Here is a 17,430-nt window from a genome sequence, read left to right on the forward strand (position 1 = left end):
TGCGGTAGAGGTCGACCGATTTATGATTTTTCAATACCGATTAATCGGCCGATTGAAAAAAAAAAATGTTTAAAAAATGTGATTTATTTATTTGTAATAACGACAATTACAACAATACTGAATGAACACTTATTTTATCTTAATATAATACACCAATAAAATCAATGTAGCCTCAAGTAAATAATGACAAAACAAAGCCTTTCCCATGCAGAGCAAGGGGAACAACTACTAGAAGGCTCAGAGTGAGTGACGTTTGAAACGCTATTAGCGCGCGCTAACTAGCTAGCCATTTCACTTCGGTTACACCAGCCTCATCTCGGGAGTTGATAGGCTTGAAGTCATAAACAGCGCAATGCTTGACACACAACGAAGAGCTGCTGGCAAAACGCACGAAAGTGCTGTTTGAATGAATGTTTACGCGCCTGCTTCTGCCTACCACCGCTCAGTCAGAAAGTTAGATATTTGTATGCTTGTATGCTCAGTCAGATAATATGCAATGCAGGACACGCTAGATAATATCTAGTAATATCATCAACTGTGTGTAGTTAACTAGTGATTATGATTGATTGATTGTTTTTTATAAGATAAGTTTAATGCTAGCTAGCAACTTACCTTGGCTTACTGCATTCACGTAACAGGCAGTCTCCTTGTGGAGTGCAACTAGAGAGAGGCCGGTCATTATTGCGTTGGACTAGTTAACTGTAAGGTTGCAAGATTGGATCCCCTGAGCTGACAAGGTGAAAATCTGTCGTTCTGCCCCTGAACGAGGCAGTTAACCCACCAATCCTAGGCCGTCATTGAAAATAAGAATGTGTTCTTAACTGACTTGCCTAGTTAAATAAAGGTATAAAAAAATCAATTGTAATACATTTACAAAATGGCGCCCAAAAATTGCGATTTCTGATTGTTATGAAAACTTGAAATTGGCCCTAATTAATCGGCCATTCCGATTAATCGGTCGACCTCTAGTATGCGGCCTACTTTTGTATTCAGATGCTAATTGCCAGTACGGTATTCCCGAGCTAGCACATTCGGTTCATTGGAAGTTGTGGGAACATACATTTTTTGGGTTCCTATTGGTTCTGGGAACAAAGCCATACGTTTCCTGACCGGTAAAACTGTAAAAAAATTAACATTCTGAGAATGGAAGTGAACATTTCCATAATTCTTGGAACGTACATTTTTAGGTTGCAGGGAGGTCCTGAGAGCATTTTACTGTGGTTGACTGAAAGTTTTCCTCTGAGGTTTTATTAACGTTCTGAGAACGTAAATGATAGGTTATTTGAAGGTAATTGAATAACGTTCTGAGAACATTCTCTAAATGTTGTGAATGTTTTGAAAGGAATGTAAAGGTTATTTTGAGGTTTTTGAATAACTTCCTTAACTTTCACTAAATGTTTCAATAAAACTTAACACTGCTAGCTTAGTTTGGGTTAACTGTTTTGTACTCCAAGCACAGCTATTACACATGGAAATCCATTTGCTTAGACATTAATCATGAAAACACATGTATTTTTTATTGTGGCATGGCATCTGTTCTCTATCCATGGAGATCGTTTTTACTCATTCTAAGTTGTTGATTTTCATCTATTCAAACAGACCACATTTCAAAGGAAACAAGCACTTGTTAAGATCAGGTTTTGTTAATTGGTGTGCACGGCCAACACACCAGAACACTCTTAACAAGATGGAGGATAGAGTTGTTGACGCTGAGAACGGAATGTATACATTGTTTGAACTTGCAGAAAACATTATGCTGAAGTATTGAAATTCCCACAGAAGAACATGGTTTCTTAATGTTCCATGAGCTATTTCAGAACATTCTCAATGTCAAACCAGTTGGAGAACGTTCCTAGAACATGACCAAAAATGTATTTAAATGTAACCATGTTTGAACTTTTAGGAAACGTTCTGTTAAAGTAATGAAATAGCAAGAACATAATGTTATTTTGTGAAGTTCCTTAAATGTACTGAGAATGTTCTGAAGCCAAGCAACTATCCTGCACCATTCCCAGAACATTGTGGGAAGGTTTTATGCAAAATAACCATAGAACAACCACGCCCTCATCAAGCTCTAAGAAACATATGGTTCTCGGAATGTTGTGTGCTTGCTGGGTCATGCCAGAACTAAATCAATATATATGTATCTGTATTTTTGTAAGAGGGATAGGCTCATATTGTAGAATAGGATAGTACAAATATACTGGGGCCGATGTCTTTAGAGTGGACACTATACGCATAGTGGAATTACTATAAAATGATGTTTCCTCTGGGACCAAGACTCCATAAAAGAGCACTGTCGAGCACCTATATTTAGAAAAATGTTCTGTGAATGTCCGCATTATGAACTCGACTGAGTGTGTACAGTGTGTGTTTGTGTGTGTGTGATTATACCATGACACAGCCATGTGCAACAAAAAAAATCACAGTTGCTAGGCAACCACACCTAAAAACGCTCAATAACCAAAATAGAGTGAAAGGAATGCACAATCCAGCCTCTGCTGGAAGAGTAATAACACCTAGACGACAACTCAAACACACACAGGTAAGCCACTGCAATTGACTTGACACTAAGCAATCCTGTTTGAGGTTTCCTATCGAGGAATTGGCATTAGGACAAATGTTCAGTCATATTCGATAATTAGATATACCCATTTTATTTTGAAGAATATGAGTGGCATGTTCCTCCCACAATGACACATGCGCTGTGGGCAAACTAACCATAACATTCCAAATAGGCTGGAGCTCTGAATATCACACCTCCGAATTAATTTGAGTGCATGTGTCACGCTGTTTACTCGAACTCCAAAAGGTTGCAAGCAGCACAGGACCACCTGCAGAGTAGCGTCACTGGAGCAGGTTAGGGATTCAGTGCCTTGCTCAAGTGCACAATGGCAGCAGGTGTCACTTGAGCTTCTGACGCCAGCCGTCAGCCAATGAATCAAATGTATTTTACATTGCCCTTTTTACATCAGCAGTTGTCACAAAGTGCTGTACAGCCTAAAACCCCAGAGAGCAAGAAATGCGGATGCAGAAGTACAATGGCTAGGAGGCAGGAACATAGGAAGAAGAGCGGAAGGGGTGGCCAGATCCTCTTCTGGCTGTACCCTTTAAAAGGAAAGGCGGTTGAGGTCATTTTGACAACTCATTTTAAATTAAATTAAACATGAACTTTGGTTGGCATATTTGATCATCTTAACCATCTTAACCAATGCTATTTAGTAAAATGATCGTGTGGTTTTCATTATCGGACTTTTAAACACACATTCAAAGATGGTTGAAACCCGGGAAGTGAACGTTAGCTTAAACCAAAACTCATTAATCACACATTTTCAGTACTAATTATAAAATTGGAATTGAAAGACTGTAAAATGTTGTTGACCTTTTAAAATGTTATTTTGGAATTATGAAATAATTATATATTTTTTAAAATAATTTTGGGAATTCTTATAAAATATGCTCTATCAGGCCATTGAGTTGCCCATTTAAAGGAATGCTATTTAGTCAAAGTAGAGCCCTGCCCGGGCCTTCATTTTAAGCCCGAGCCCTATCCATGCCCATGACGTTCAGGCCCTACACTACCCAGGCCCAATTGCTTCTGCCAAATTTATGGCCCAAAATCAGAAACAACTTCCTCCGTTTAGTAAATCCATTAGCTCTATTTTACTTGTTCGCTCCCTGCGCGCAGCTAGCGTGCTCTACATGCACTCTCATCATGGCAGCTCTGAGTCTGTGTATCCATAGCAATGACCCGGTTTTGGCTGCTCTGCCAGAGATATTAGCGAAAGGAGGAGATGGGAATCCCATTGGGCAATGAATAGAGGAGCGCATAATGCCCCACCCAGCAGACTGTCGACCAATCGCGCTCACGTTCTCATGCTGCTTCATGTGGTTGCTAAGATAATCATCACTAAATCCCTTCTTAAAGTCAGGGTATGAGTCGAAATGTGCCAATCTTCCTCAAGTATGTAATGTCACAATTCCAATTATTACAGATAGAAGGTTAATTATCTCACATCTCTGAAAAGATTTGTAATGTTGTACTTGTTGTTCACAACATTCATGCTAATATTGGATTTTGAGCTACCGCCAAATTGACTCCCATTCACTCCATAAAGGAGAGCTCTCCTTGTCCCAGAATCACCCAGAATGCACTGTGTGGCCCATTTTGGCAACCTACACAATTGGCGTTAATACTATTCCAATGGAGTTTCCCAGATCCAAAAAACTATCTCTGGCTCTGCTCTACGATTGAAGAGACATGAGAGAGCAGTTAGCTGTTAGCTACTTTTGGTTACTCTAAACTCTGACAAAATTCAAGGAACATCATACTTTTTTTGAAATATCTCCTGTCTTTTATATTTAACTAGGTTTAAGCACATCTGACACCATGTTATTATCTGAGACAGATATGACTGTACTGTGCAGCAGAACATGAACAAATGGTTCATCTCCAAAATGTTAGTGATCAATTTAGTGATGCCCTACCCTATTCCATCAGGGCCCATCAGGCTCGGCCAGGTAGCAGAGCTTTTAAATTAAATGATGGACAATGGAGAACTATTGTTATGGGATTTTTTTGTCTGTGCAAATAGAAACATATTTTCATGTTCATATCCTTTTTTCCTGTCTACAGGTTTTCTTCAATATATTATGAGCAGATTAACAGTTAAGACATGAATTTACATATATTTGACACAGAAATGTATCATATATTATTCATATGATATCAGCCCTCATTAAACTAGGCCTGTCTTCATTATAAGTAACTGAAGTAGACATAATGTTAATTCATGAATCATATTCTTGAACTTTAAAAGTCTGTGCAAATTCCAACAGAAAATGAGTTTACCCATTATTGGGCAACTGAACCGGTTGGTTGAGATGTTTGCGATGCGTTATCTATCAAATTTTAAGTCATACAAATGAAAAGGATTCATTTATGGCTAAATGCACATAGAGTTCTTAAAACTATTTGTTGGGATATTTATTTCTTGGTGTGTCAGTTAAAGGGTTAAGCATGCATATGGCATTAAGGCCAGATCGTAATTCCAGACGTTCAAATGTTCATCGAGGACCAGCAGGGTCAAAAAATAATATCCGTGCTGGCTATTGAGTGTTCAACACCTCAGGAGTCAATATCAGTTGGCTTTTCATAACCAGGCATTCTGAGATTTGAGGTTGAAACAGCAGGTCAGAGAGAGAGAATCAGGTCAGGGGTCCGTAGCAGGCAGGCCAGCAGTCACCCCTGGGTTCTGAACCAGCAACTTTCCGATTACTGGCCCTCCTTTCTCACCTTCTGCCGTCATGTGTATACTTTATATGTGTGTGTGAGTTTGTAGCCTCACCAACGACCTCAATGGCAGCAGTTCAAGGCTCCCTCCCGGAAGCCCTTCCAATCGCCCTCACACTGCAGTTTGTGCCAAGGTGGATAATGAGACTGAGTTGGATGACCTTGGGGTAATTACTGATCTCAGAACAGCGGTGGTCTCTGATGTTCCAATATGCTGATTTGGCCCCAGAAGAGGGTGCCTTTTGGTTAATAAAGTTATTGGTAGAATTTTGATGTGGGACGTTCAAGTTTTTAGTAGTAGATTTTTATCCTATCCAATTTCCATAAAGCGACTATTGATTAGATTGCACATATTATACTTTTTGGTGATTGGTTGCCTGGGAAGAGTCGTCAAATGTCATATTGTTAGGGTGGTAGTTTTGTATCCACACATGCAACTATGTTTTTCTATGAAAATCAATACTTTTAAGACCCATGTCTCTGACCCCCCACACATGCGCACACACACAGACATCAATACTGTATTGTCAATTTGACAAATAGTAGCACAAGACGAAGTTGGATGAACAAATATACAACCCATTTGTATGCAACCTCCAAGGATGGAAAGCTCTTTACAGGGACAATACTTGAGGAAAATGCGAGAACAGTGCTTGATACAGGAAGGGGAGCGCAAAGAGTGAACCGGTAGGCACATCTTGACTCCAGAGTTGGCAGGGACAGAGCCATTGGGAGTAGAGATGAACAGAGGCACTGGGTTAGAAGTTATGGAATAAAGGAGAGCTAGGTAGGAACCAGAACAGAGTGGCAAGGTCAGAGACAGAAGCATAGGGGTCAAAAAAGGGGAAGAGAGGGTAAAGAGAGACATTTAGAGAGAAGGTTAAGATTAGAGGATGAAGAGGTTGCGGGGCAGAGAGAGAGAGAGATAAAAGTATAAAGTAGGGTTGGGTGGTTTCCAGATGTTCATACCGTCCTTCTCTCATCCTGGATTTACGTTATAACCGGCTTAGTACACAAGGGGGTGCCAAAAAAATCTACCAGAATGCTAACAAAAATAGCACAATTTGTAGCTCATTTCCATGGAGGCTGCTAGTTGAATATGCTAACGAGTGCAAACAAATGGGAAAGAGAGGCAATCCAGGTCATGAAGTTATACATACAGTGCCTTCAGATGGTGTTCACACTCCTTTACTTTTTCCACATTTGTGTTGTGTTACTACCTGATTTTAAATGTTTTACATTGAGATTGTGTGTCACTGGCCTACACACAATACCCAATAATGTCAAAGTGGAATTATGTTTTTAGAAAGTTTTACAAATTAATAAAAAATGAATATCTGAAATGTCTTGAGTCAAGTATTCAACCCCTTTGTTATGGCAAGCTGAAATAAGATCAGGAGTGGAAAAAAAACTTAAAACCTCTTCAGGTTTGGACCTTTTTTCTCTCCAATTTTCGTCAAAAATGACATACCCAGAAACAGCAGGGGTTAAAACTTTAGAACTTTAGAATCAAACAAAACTATGCTACATTTTATCTCTGGGACCCTCAGGATGACAAATCAGAGCAAGATTGCTGAATGTAAGTACATTATTTACCTTGAGGCAAATGTATCTAACTAGTTGCCATGAATAAAATATATTTGTTGTTGTGCACTCTCCCCAAACAATGGCATGGCATTTATTCACTCTAATAGCATTTAGATTAAGAGGAATTTAAGCTTTCTGCCCATATTAGATATTTCTATGTCCTGGGACATTTTCTTGTTACTTATAACCTCATGCTAATCATATTAGCACACGTTAGCTCAACTGTCCCGATGGAGAGAACACCGATCCCAGGTCACATAATGTGTTGAATAGACTCACTCTTATGGTCCAAACACACCAAGACAGTCGTGAAGAGGGCACGATAGCGCCTATTCCCCTTCAGGAGACTGAAAAGAATTGTCATGGGTCCTCAGATCCTCAAAATGTTCTTCAGCTGCACCATCGACAGCATCCTGACTGGTCCCATCACCGCCTGGTATGGCAAATGCTCGGCCTCCACCCGCAAGGCACTACAGAGGGTAGTGCGTACGGCCCAGTACATCACTGGGGCCAAGCTTCTTGCCATCCAGGACCTCTTTACCATGCGGTGTCAGAGGAAGGCCCTAAAAATTGCCAAAGACTCCAGCCACCCTACTCATTGACTATTCTCTCTAGTACCGAACGGCAAGCGGTAGCAGAGTGCCAAGTGTAGGTCCAAAAGACTTCTCAATAGCGTCTACCCCCAAGCCATAAGACTCCTGAACAGCTAATCAAATGGCTATCCAGACTCTGGGTACCCCCCATTCTTTACGTTGCTGCTACTCTCTGTTTTATATCTGCTTAGTCACTTTACCTCTACCGACATGTACATATTACCTCAATTACCTTGACTAACCTGTGCCCCCAAACATGGACTCTTTACTGGTACCCCCTGTATATAACTTTGTTATTGTTATTTTATTGTTGCTCTTAAATTCATTTAAAAAAATAAAAAAATTAATTTTGAGGAACATTGGGAAAGTAATTCTGCTTTGAAAGTTGATAAACTTTTGAGACAAAGTTAAACCCCACTTTTGAGACAATCGCCCTCGAATGTTTTGGTACACCTACTGGACAGCTCTTCTTTGTCTACACCCATTTAGCATCGTCCACAGCCTCTTAAGACGTATCCCCACCCATTTCCTTAACGATTCACAAGTGAGGCCATGTGTTAATCAAGGTGAGCAGTGAAGTAAACATCCAAAGATGTTAAGACTAAAAGTTGTAAAAGTAGTAGCCAACAATAAGAAAAAACTCCAGGTACACTTTATCTAGTCCTTGGCCTGTATCATAATCTGACTTTGGTGCAGGTCATGATGTTCTTCACATTACCGTCTCTGGTAAACACACACTATATCAAATAAAATCGGTTTATTTGTCACATCTATGTATCACATATAGGCTGTAATCAAATCAAATTTATTTATAAAGCCCTTCTTACATCAGCTGATGTCACAGTGTTGTACAGAAACCCAGCCTAAAACCCCAAACCGCAAGCAATGCAGATGTAGAAGGGCGGTGGCTAGGAAAAACTCCCTAGAAAGGCCAGAACCTAGGAAGAAACCTAGAGAGGAACCAGGCTATGAGGGGTGGCCAGTCTTCTTCTGGCTGTGCCGGGTGGAGATTATAACAGTACATGGCCATTCTTGAAACATCAAAGGAATGTTTTGTGCACCTTGATTCAAGATGTTCATAGATAACCAGCAGGGTCAAATAATAATAATCACAGTGGTTGTAGAGGGTGCAACAGGTCGGCACCTCAGGAGTAAATTTCAGTTGGCTTTTCATAGCCCATCATTCAGAGTATCTCTACCACTCCTGCTGTCTCTAGAGAGTTTAAGACAGCAGGTCTGGGACATGTAGCATGTCCGGTGAACGCGTCAGGGTTCCATAGCCGCAGGCAGAACAGTTGAAACTGGAGCAGCAGCACGGCCAGGTGGACTGGGGACCTGCCAGGTAGTCCTGAGGCATGGTCCTAGGGCTCAGGTCCTCCGAGAGAGAGAAAGAGAGAAGTAGAGCGAGCATACTTAAATTCACACAGGACACAGGATAAGACAGGAGAAATTCTCCAGATATAACAGACTGACCCCAGCCCCCTGACACAAAATATTGCTGCATAAATACTGGAGGCTGAGACAGGAGGGGTCGGGAGAAACTGTGGCCCCGTCCGACGATACCCCCGGACAGCACCAAACAGGTAGGATATAACCCCACCTTCTTTGCCCCTGCACAGCCCCCACACCACCAACTTACCATCCTGAGACAAGACCGAGTATAGCCCACAAAGATCTCCCCCATGGCACAACCCATGGGGGGGTGCCAACCCGGACAGGAAGATCACGTTAGTGACTCAACCCACTCAAGTGACGCACCCCTCCTAGGGACGACATGGAAGAGCACCATTACAGCACCACTACACTCAATCATAGGACCTACTAAAGAGATTAGTCTTCAATAAAGACTTAAAAGTTGAGCCCGAGTCTGCATCTCTTACATGGATAGGCAGACCATTCCATAAAAATTGAGCTCTATAGGAGAAAGCTCTACCTCCAGCTGTTTGCTTAGAAATTCTAGGGACAATAAGGAGGCCTGCTTCTTGTGACCATAGCGTACGTGTAGGTATGTACAGCAGGACCAAATCGGAAAGATAGCATAGCATTTTCACTTTTGGACAAATAGCGTACCCAAATTCAACTTCCTGCTACTCATCCCCAGAATATAAGATATGCATATTATTAGTAGATTTGGATAGAAAACACTCTGAAGTTTCTAACACTGTTTGAATCATGTCTGTGAGTATAACGTAAATTATGTAGCAGGCAAAACCCCAATGACAAACCATTCAGATTTTTTTTCGTCTATTCTTATTCAATGAGTTTTCATTGGGAAACCAGATTTCTAAGGAACTTGTTTGCTGTCCCTACCGCTTCCACTGGATGTCACCAGTCTTTAAAAATTGGTTGAGGTTATTCATTTTTGTAATGAAGAAGTACGGCCATCTTGAATGAGTGTCACTTGAAGTGGACTTTTTGAGAGAGGCGCATGACTCATCATCAGTTTGTTTTGTTTTTGTATTGAACACAGATCATCCCGTCTTCAATTTGATCGATTATTAACGTTTAAAAACACCTAAAGTTGTATTACAAAAGTAGTTTGAAATGTTTTGGCAAAGTTTACAGCTAACTTTTGAGATATTTTGTAGTGACTTTGCTCAAGTTGGAAGCTGTGTTTTTCTGGATCAAACGCGCCAAATAAATGGACCTTTTGGATATATATATTGACAGAATTAATCGAACAAAAGGACCATTTGTGATGTTTATGGGACATATTGCAGTGCCAACAAAAGAAGCTCGTCAAGAGTAAGGCATGATTTCTATTTTATTTCTGTGTTTTGTGTCGCTCCTGCAGGGTTGAAATATGCTACTCTCTCTTTGTTTACTGTTTTGCTATTGTCAGATAATATCATCTTATGCTTTCGCCGAAAAGCCTTTTTGAAATCTGACATGTTGGCTGATTTAACAGGAAGCCAGTGTAAAGAGGCACTGGAGTAATATGATCAAATGTTTTGGTTCTAGTCAAGATTCTAGCAGCCGTGTTTAGCACTAACTGAAGTGTATGTATTGCTTTATCCGGGTACCTGGAAAGTAGAGCATTGCAGTAGTCTAACCGGTGGCGAGAATCTTGACTAGAACCAAAACAAAAGCATGGATACATTTTTCGGCATAATATTTGGACCGAAAGTTTCTGATTTTTGCAATGTTACGTAGCTGGAAAAAAGCTATCCTTGAAACAGTCTTGATATGTTCGTCAAAAGAGAGATCAGGGTCCAGAATAATGCCGAGGTCCTTCACAGTTGTATTTGAGACGACTGTACAACCACCAACATTAATTGTCAGATTCAACAGAAGATCTCTTTGTTTCTTGGGACCTAGAACTAGCATCTCTGTTTTATCCGAGTTTAAAAGTACAACATTTGCCGCCATCCCCTTCCTTATGTCTGAAACACAGGCTTCCAGGGAGGGCAATTTTGGGGCTTCACCATGTTTCATCAAAATGTACAGCTGTGTGTCGTCCGCATAGCAGTGAAAGTTAGCAATATGTTTCCGAATGACATCACCAAGAGGTAAAATATATAGTGAAAACAATAGTGGTCCTAAAATGGAGCCTTGAGGAACACCGGAATTTACAGTTGATTTGTCAGAGGATAAACCACCCACAGAGACAAACTGATATCTTTCTGACAGAAAAGATCTAAACCAGACTAGAACTTGTCTGTGTAGACCAATTATTATTTATTTTTTTCACCAGGTAGGCTAGTTGAGAACAAGTTCTCATTTGCAACTGCAGCCTGGCCAAGATAAAGCATAGCAGTGTGAACAGACAACAACACAGAGTTACACATGGAGTAAACAATAAACAAGTCAATAACATAGTGGAAAAAAAAATCTATATACATTGTGTGCAAAAGGCATGAGGAGGTAGGCAATAAATAGGCCATAGGAGTGAATAATTACAATTTAGCAGATTAACACTGGAGTGATAAATGATCAGATGAACATGTGCAGGTAGAGATACTGGTGTGCAAAAGAGCAGAAAAGTAAATAAAATATACACAGTATGGGGATGAGGTAGGTAAATGGGGTGGGCTATATACCGATGGACTATGTACAGTTGCCGATCTCTCCAACAGAATGTGGGGATGGATGGTATCAAAAGCAGCACTAAGGTCTAGGAGCACGAGGACAGATGCAGAGCCTCGGTCTGACATCATTAAAAGGTAATTTACCACCTTCACAAGTGCAGTCTCAGTGCTATGATGGGGTCTAAAACCAGACTGAAGCGTTTCGTATACATTGTTTGTTTTCAGGAAGGCAGTGAGTTGCTGGGCAACAGGTTTTTCTAAATGTTTTGAGATGGAGATTCTATACAGGCCAATAGTTTCTATATTTTCTGGGGCAAGGTTTGGCTTTTTCAAGAGGCTTTATTAATGCCACTTTTAGTGAGATTGGTTCACATCCGGTGGATAGAGAGCTGATTATTAGGTTTAACATTGGAAGGCCCTGCCCAGGAAGTAGCTCTTTCAGTAGTTTAGTTGGAATAGGGTCCAGTATTCAGTTTGAAGGTTTAGAGGCCTTGATTATTTTCATCAATGTGTCGAGATATAGTATTAAAAAACTTGAATGTCTCCCTTGATCCTAGGTCCTGGCAGAGTTGTTCAGACTCAGGACAACTGAGTTTTGGAGGAAAACGCATATTTAAAGAGGAGTCCGTAATTTGCTTTCGAATGATCATGATCTTTTCCTCAAAGATGTTCATAAATGTATCACTGCTGAAGTGAAAGCCATCCTCTCTTGGGGAATGCTGCTTTGTTGTTAGCTTTGCGACAGTATCAAAAATACATTTGGGATTGTTCTTATTTTCCTCAATTAAGTTGGAAAAATAGGATGATTGGTGATTTGATTTTTTGATTGATTGATTTGGTGTAGCGCCATTTCCATTCCAATTTTCTGGAAGCTTGCTTCAGAGCTCGGGTATTTTCTGTAAACCAGGGAGCTAGTTTCTTATGACACATTTTTTTTTTTAGGGGTGCGACTGCGTCTAGCGTATTGAGCAAGGTTAAATTGAGTTCCTCAGGTGGTTAACTGGTTTTTGTATTCTGACGTCCTTGGGTAGGTGGTGGGAGTCTGGAAGGGCATCTAGGAATCTTTGGGTTGTCCGAGCATTTATGGCACAGCTTTTGATAATCCTTGATTGTGGTCTGAGCAGATTATTTGATGCGATTGCAAATGTAAAAAATTGGTGGTCTGATAGTCCAGGATTATGAGGAAAAACATTAAGATCCACAACATTTATTCCACGGGACAAAACTAGGCCCAGAGTATTACTGTGGCAGTGAGTAGGTCCGGAGACATGTTGGACAACCCACGAGTCGAAGATGGCTCCGAAAGCCTTTTGGAGTGGGTCTGTGGACTTTTCCATGTGAATATTGAAGTCACCAAAAATGTGAATATTACCTGCCATGACTACAAGGTCCGATAGGAATTCAGGGAAATAAGTGAGGAATGCTGTATATGGCCCAGGAGGCCTGTAAACAGTAGCTATAAAAAAGTGATTGAGTAGGCTGCATAGATTGCATGACAAGAAGCTCAAAAGATGAAAACATTATTTTTTGGGGTGAATTAAAAACTTGATATTGTCAATGTTAACAACACCTCCGCCTTTGCGGGATGCGCGGGGGATATGGTCACGAGTGTAACCAGGAGGTGAGTCCTCATTTAACACAGTAAATTCATTGGGCGTAAGACATGTTTCAGTCAGGCCAATCACATCAAGATTATGATCAGTGATTAGTTCATTGACTATAACTGCCTTGGTAGTGAGGGATCTAACATTAAGAAGCCCTATTTGGAGATGTGAGGCATCACGATCTCTTTCAATAATGGCAGGAATGGAGGTCTTTTTTTTCAGTTAGATTGCTCAAGCGAACACCGCCATGTTTAGTTTTGCCCAACCTAGATCGAGGCACAGACACGGTCTCAATTGGGATAGCTGAGCTGACTACACTGACTGTGCGAGTGGCAGGCTCCACTAAGCTGGAAGGCTGGCTAACAGCCTGCTGCCTGGCCTGCACCCTATCTCATTGTGGAGCAAGGGGAGTGAGAGCTCTGTCTATGTTCGTAGATAAGACGAGAGCACCCATCCAGCTTGGATGGAGTCCGTCACTCCTCAACAGGCCAGGCTTGGTCCTGTTTGTGGGTGAGTCCCAGAAAGAGGGCCAATTATCGACATATTCTATCTTTTGGGAGGGGCAGAAAACAGTTTTCAACCAGCGATTGAATTTTGAGACTCTGCTGTAGAGTTCATCACTCCCCCTAACTGGGTGGGGGCCAGAGACAATTACTCGATGCCTTCACATTTTTCTAGCTGATTTACACGCTGAAACTATGTTGCGCTTGGTGACCTCTGACTGTTTCATCCTAACATCGTTGGTGCCGACGTGGATAACAATATCTCTATACTCTCTACACTCGCCAGTTTTAGCTTTCGCATGCACCATCTTCAGATTAGCCTTGACGTCGGTAGCCCTGCCCCCTGGTAAACAGTGTATGATCGCTGGATGATTTGTTTTAAGTCTATTACTGCGGGTAATGGAGTTGCCAATGACTAGGGTCATGTGAATGAAATGCTATCTAACCATCCCACAGCTACAACTAGCTCAGTGGATGGGTCTCTATTGTCTAGACATGTACACATGTTCATGAAATACAATAGATGACCGTAATCACACCCAGACACACTTGTCTAAATAGATGGGTCATGTGAAGGAAATGCTATAACCCCAGCTTGCTATGTGGATGGGTCTCTACAGAAAGTGCAAACGGTACAGCCAAATGGGCACTTGCATAGTAGCAATATCAGAAATAGTGTCATTATAAAAAAAATATAAAAAGTGTCAATGCGAGTAGAGAAATAACAAAATAATATACACTATGTACTAGTAAAACATCAATAACCATATCAGTGATACTGGTGATAGATGAGGTAGTTATCTGTATGTACAAGAACAATATCAATTACCATATCAGTGATACTGGTGATAGATGAGGTAGTTATACAGTATGTACTAGAACAATATCAATAACCATATCAGTGAAACTGGTGATAGATGAGGTAGTTGTACAGTATGTACAATAAATATATCAAAAACCATATCAGTGATACTGGTGAGATATGAGGTATTTATATGTAGTTATACACTATGTACTAGAACAATATCAATAACCATATCATTGATACTGGTGATAGATGAGGTAGTTCTATATAGTTATACAGTATGTACAATAACAATATCAATAACCATATCAGTGATACTGGTGATAGATGAGGTAGTTATCCATATGTACAAGAACAATATCAATTACCATATCAGTGATATATATATATTGAGCTCCGAGACAGGATTGTGTCGAGGCACAGATCTGGGGGAAGGATGCCAAAAAATGTCTGCAGCATTGAAGGTCCCAAGTAACACATTTTTTTTAAAGGAGTTTAGAACCACTTAGACTCTTGCTAGAGCTCAGGGAAGTGACCAAGAACCCTATGGCCCCTCTAGACAGAGCTCCAGAGTTCCTCTGTGGAGATATGAGATCCTTCCAGAAGGACAGCCATCTCTGCAGCACTCCACCAATCAGGCCTTTATGGTAGAGTGGCCAGACGGAAGCCACTCCTCAGTAAAAGGCACTTGACAGCCGACATGGAGTTTGCCAAAAGTCACCTAAATGTTGACTTTTCAGACCATGAGAAACAAGATTTTCTGGTCTGATGAAACCAAGATTGAACTCTTTGGTCTGAATGCCATGCATCACGTCTGGCGGAAACCTAGCACCATGGTGGTGGCAGCATCATGCTGTGGGGATATTTTTCAGTGGCAGGGACTGGGAGACTAGTCAGGATTGAGGGAAAGATGAACCAAGCAAAGTACAAAGAGATCCTTGATGAAGCCTTCTCCAGAGCGCTCAGGACAGACTGGGGTGAATGTTCACCAACAGGTCAACGACCCTAAGCACACAGCCAATACAACACAGGAGTGGCTTTGGGACAAGTCTCTGAATGTCCTTGAGTGGCCCAGTCAGTGCCTGGACTTGAACCCAATCTAACAACTCTGGAGAGACCTGAAAATGGCTGTGCATAACCGCCACAGCCCTACAAGGGCCGGCACATTTGAAATGCATGACTGAGGCGACAGGTGCAACACATCCTGACCAACAAGGATGACTCCAATTCGTGCACGTCCACACCCAAATAGAGACAAAATTGAAAACAAAAACCAAAGCCTGTGACAAGACTGCTTATCTCAGAATGATGCAATATCATATTAATATGGCCACTGACATAATTAAACACATCACAAGGTGTTGTGACATCTGACAATGCTATTGCAATAAAGTACCACAGTAGGTGTCATAATGCCTATAAAACCTAGCAGCCAAACAAGGAAATGTTTCCAATAGTTTTTCCATCATTCATTTTTCTCATATGGGATTTTTTGAAACACTTAAAATAAGGCCTATGTTTCGTATAGGCTTACCGTGGCGTGCATTCAGAAAGTATTCAGACCCCTTGACTTTTTCCACATTTTGTTACATTACAGCCTTATTATAAAATGGAATAAATTGTTTTTCCCCCTCCTCAATCTACACACAATTCCCCATAATGACAAAGCAAAAACAGGTTATTAAATGTATAAATGTTTGCAAATGTATCAGCCTAAATAACAGTTAAACATTTAATTATGGGGGTATTTCATCTGCTACATGTGTCAAGTCTCAAATTCAGACATAAACAAATGCACGTGGCACATAATTAGGCACACCTCTCCATTCTATTGCGCAAACTCCAAACATATTTCAGTGTGTGTCTGGATAGCACTTCACTTTGGAGCCTAGAGCCTTGCTGGCTCGGTCAAACTGTCTATCTGATGGTCTAATTATACCAGTGGTCACCAACCTCGAGATCACTTTCTGAGTCAAGCTGAGACCTACCCCTCAAAATGTTTAAAAACGTGACATAAAAACTTGCATAGACTTAAAGCCTATGCAACATGAAGAAATTAAAAACAGTTCTGTAGCAATGAAATTTGTGCAGTTGGCTTTTGGCCCAATGCATTATCACTGCATATTGTCTATTCTTGAATTGCCCTACCAATGCTGTTCTTCTCAGACCATTTTGAAATTATATTTTAAAAATGTAGGTATATGATCACACTAGTAATATAATTTGTTAAATTACTTGTGAGGCACAGCTAAGTGAGCATAATATATATATATTTATTTTTTTACTGGACTGATGGCATGCGTCTATCTGATGGTCATTCTGACGGGAGGGAGCAGCGGCATGGCTACTTCTCACCCAACTCACCGCCCCTCTGCTCTCCCTCCCTCCGCTGAGAAAAGGGGACAGTCTTCCAGCTGATGGCGAAACACATCACTGCATTATTTCTGCCTCATGCACCAATTAATTTTGTTGAGCGGAGAAAGTGAAAAATTCCTTTATATTAAAAAGACACAAGCCGCTGATAATAAAAAACTTAACAGAACACGTCGCTTATAAAACTTTGAACGAAGTGTTGACAGTGCTGAATAACAACTTAAACATGAATTTACTCATAAAAACCACAGCCCTATGCTGTATTCGTTGAGTCTCTCTGTAGTCATGGTTTTGATGTTTTGGAATCTCACTGTATCAACTTTGCAGTGCGTTCAAGGCTTCTTATTACAGTCTATGGCTCGAGGAAACTGTGCCAACAAGGTGATCTGAGCTATCTGATTGGCCAGTGGTAGGTCTATAGGTGCACTTGATTTGCTCTCTGGGCCTGCCGGGTAGGTGGAGTTCTACCTTCAGACACATGAAATGGTTCAAATTGGGAACACTTTTCCTTCCTGGCGCTAGGGCTGCTGAATCAAGTGCACCTACTGTGAAAGTGTGAAACAAAATTTAACAAAATAGGGATGCAAGGCTTTATCGTTGTTGTTTTTTTTATGTGAAATGTTTGATCAACAAGGAAGGCCTAG

General features: G+C 40.8%; 1 protein-coding gene across 1 annotated transcript in view; it reads left to right on the top strand.

Moving 5' to 3' along the window:
- kcnq3 (potassium voltage-gated channel, KQT-like subfamily, member 3) overlaps window positions 1–17,430 on the top strand; it is a 155,522-nt gene that overhangs the window by 54,097 nt on the left and 83,995 nt on the right. The window lies entirely within an intron of this gene.

This window comes from Oncorhynchus masou, chromosome 3 (genome assembly GCF_036934945.1).
Source record: "Oncorhynchus masou masou isolate Uvic2021 chromosome 3, UVic_Omas_1.1, whole genome shotgun sequence".
In the NCBI taxonomy this organism is placed as follows: domain Eukaryota; kingdom Metazoa; phylum Chordata; class Actinopteri; order Salmoniformes; family Salmonidae; genus Oncorhynchus; species Oncorhynchus masou.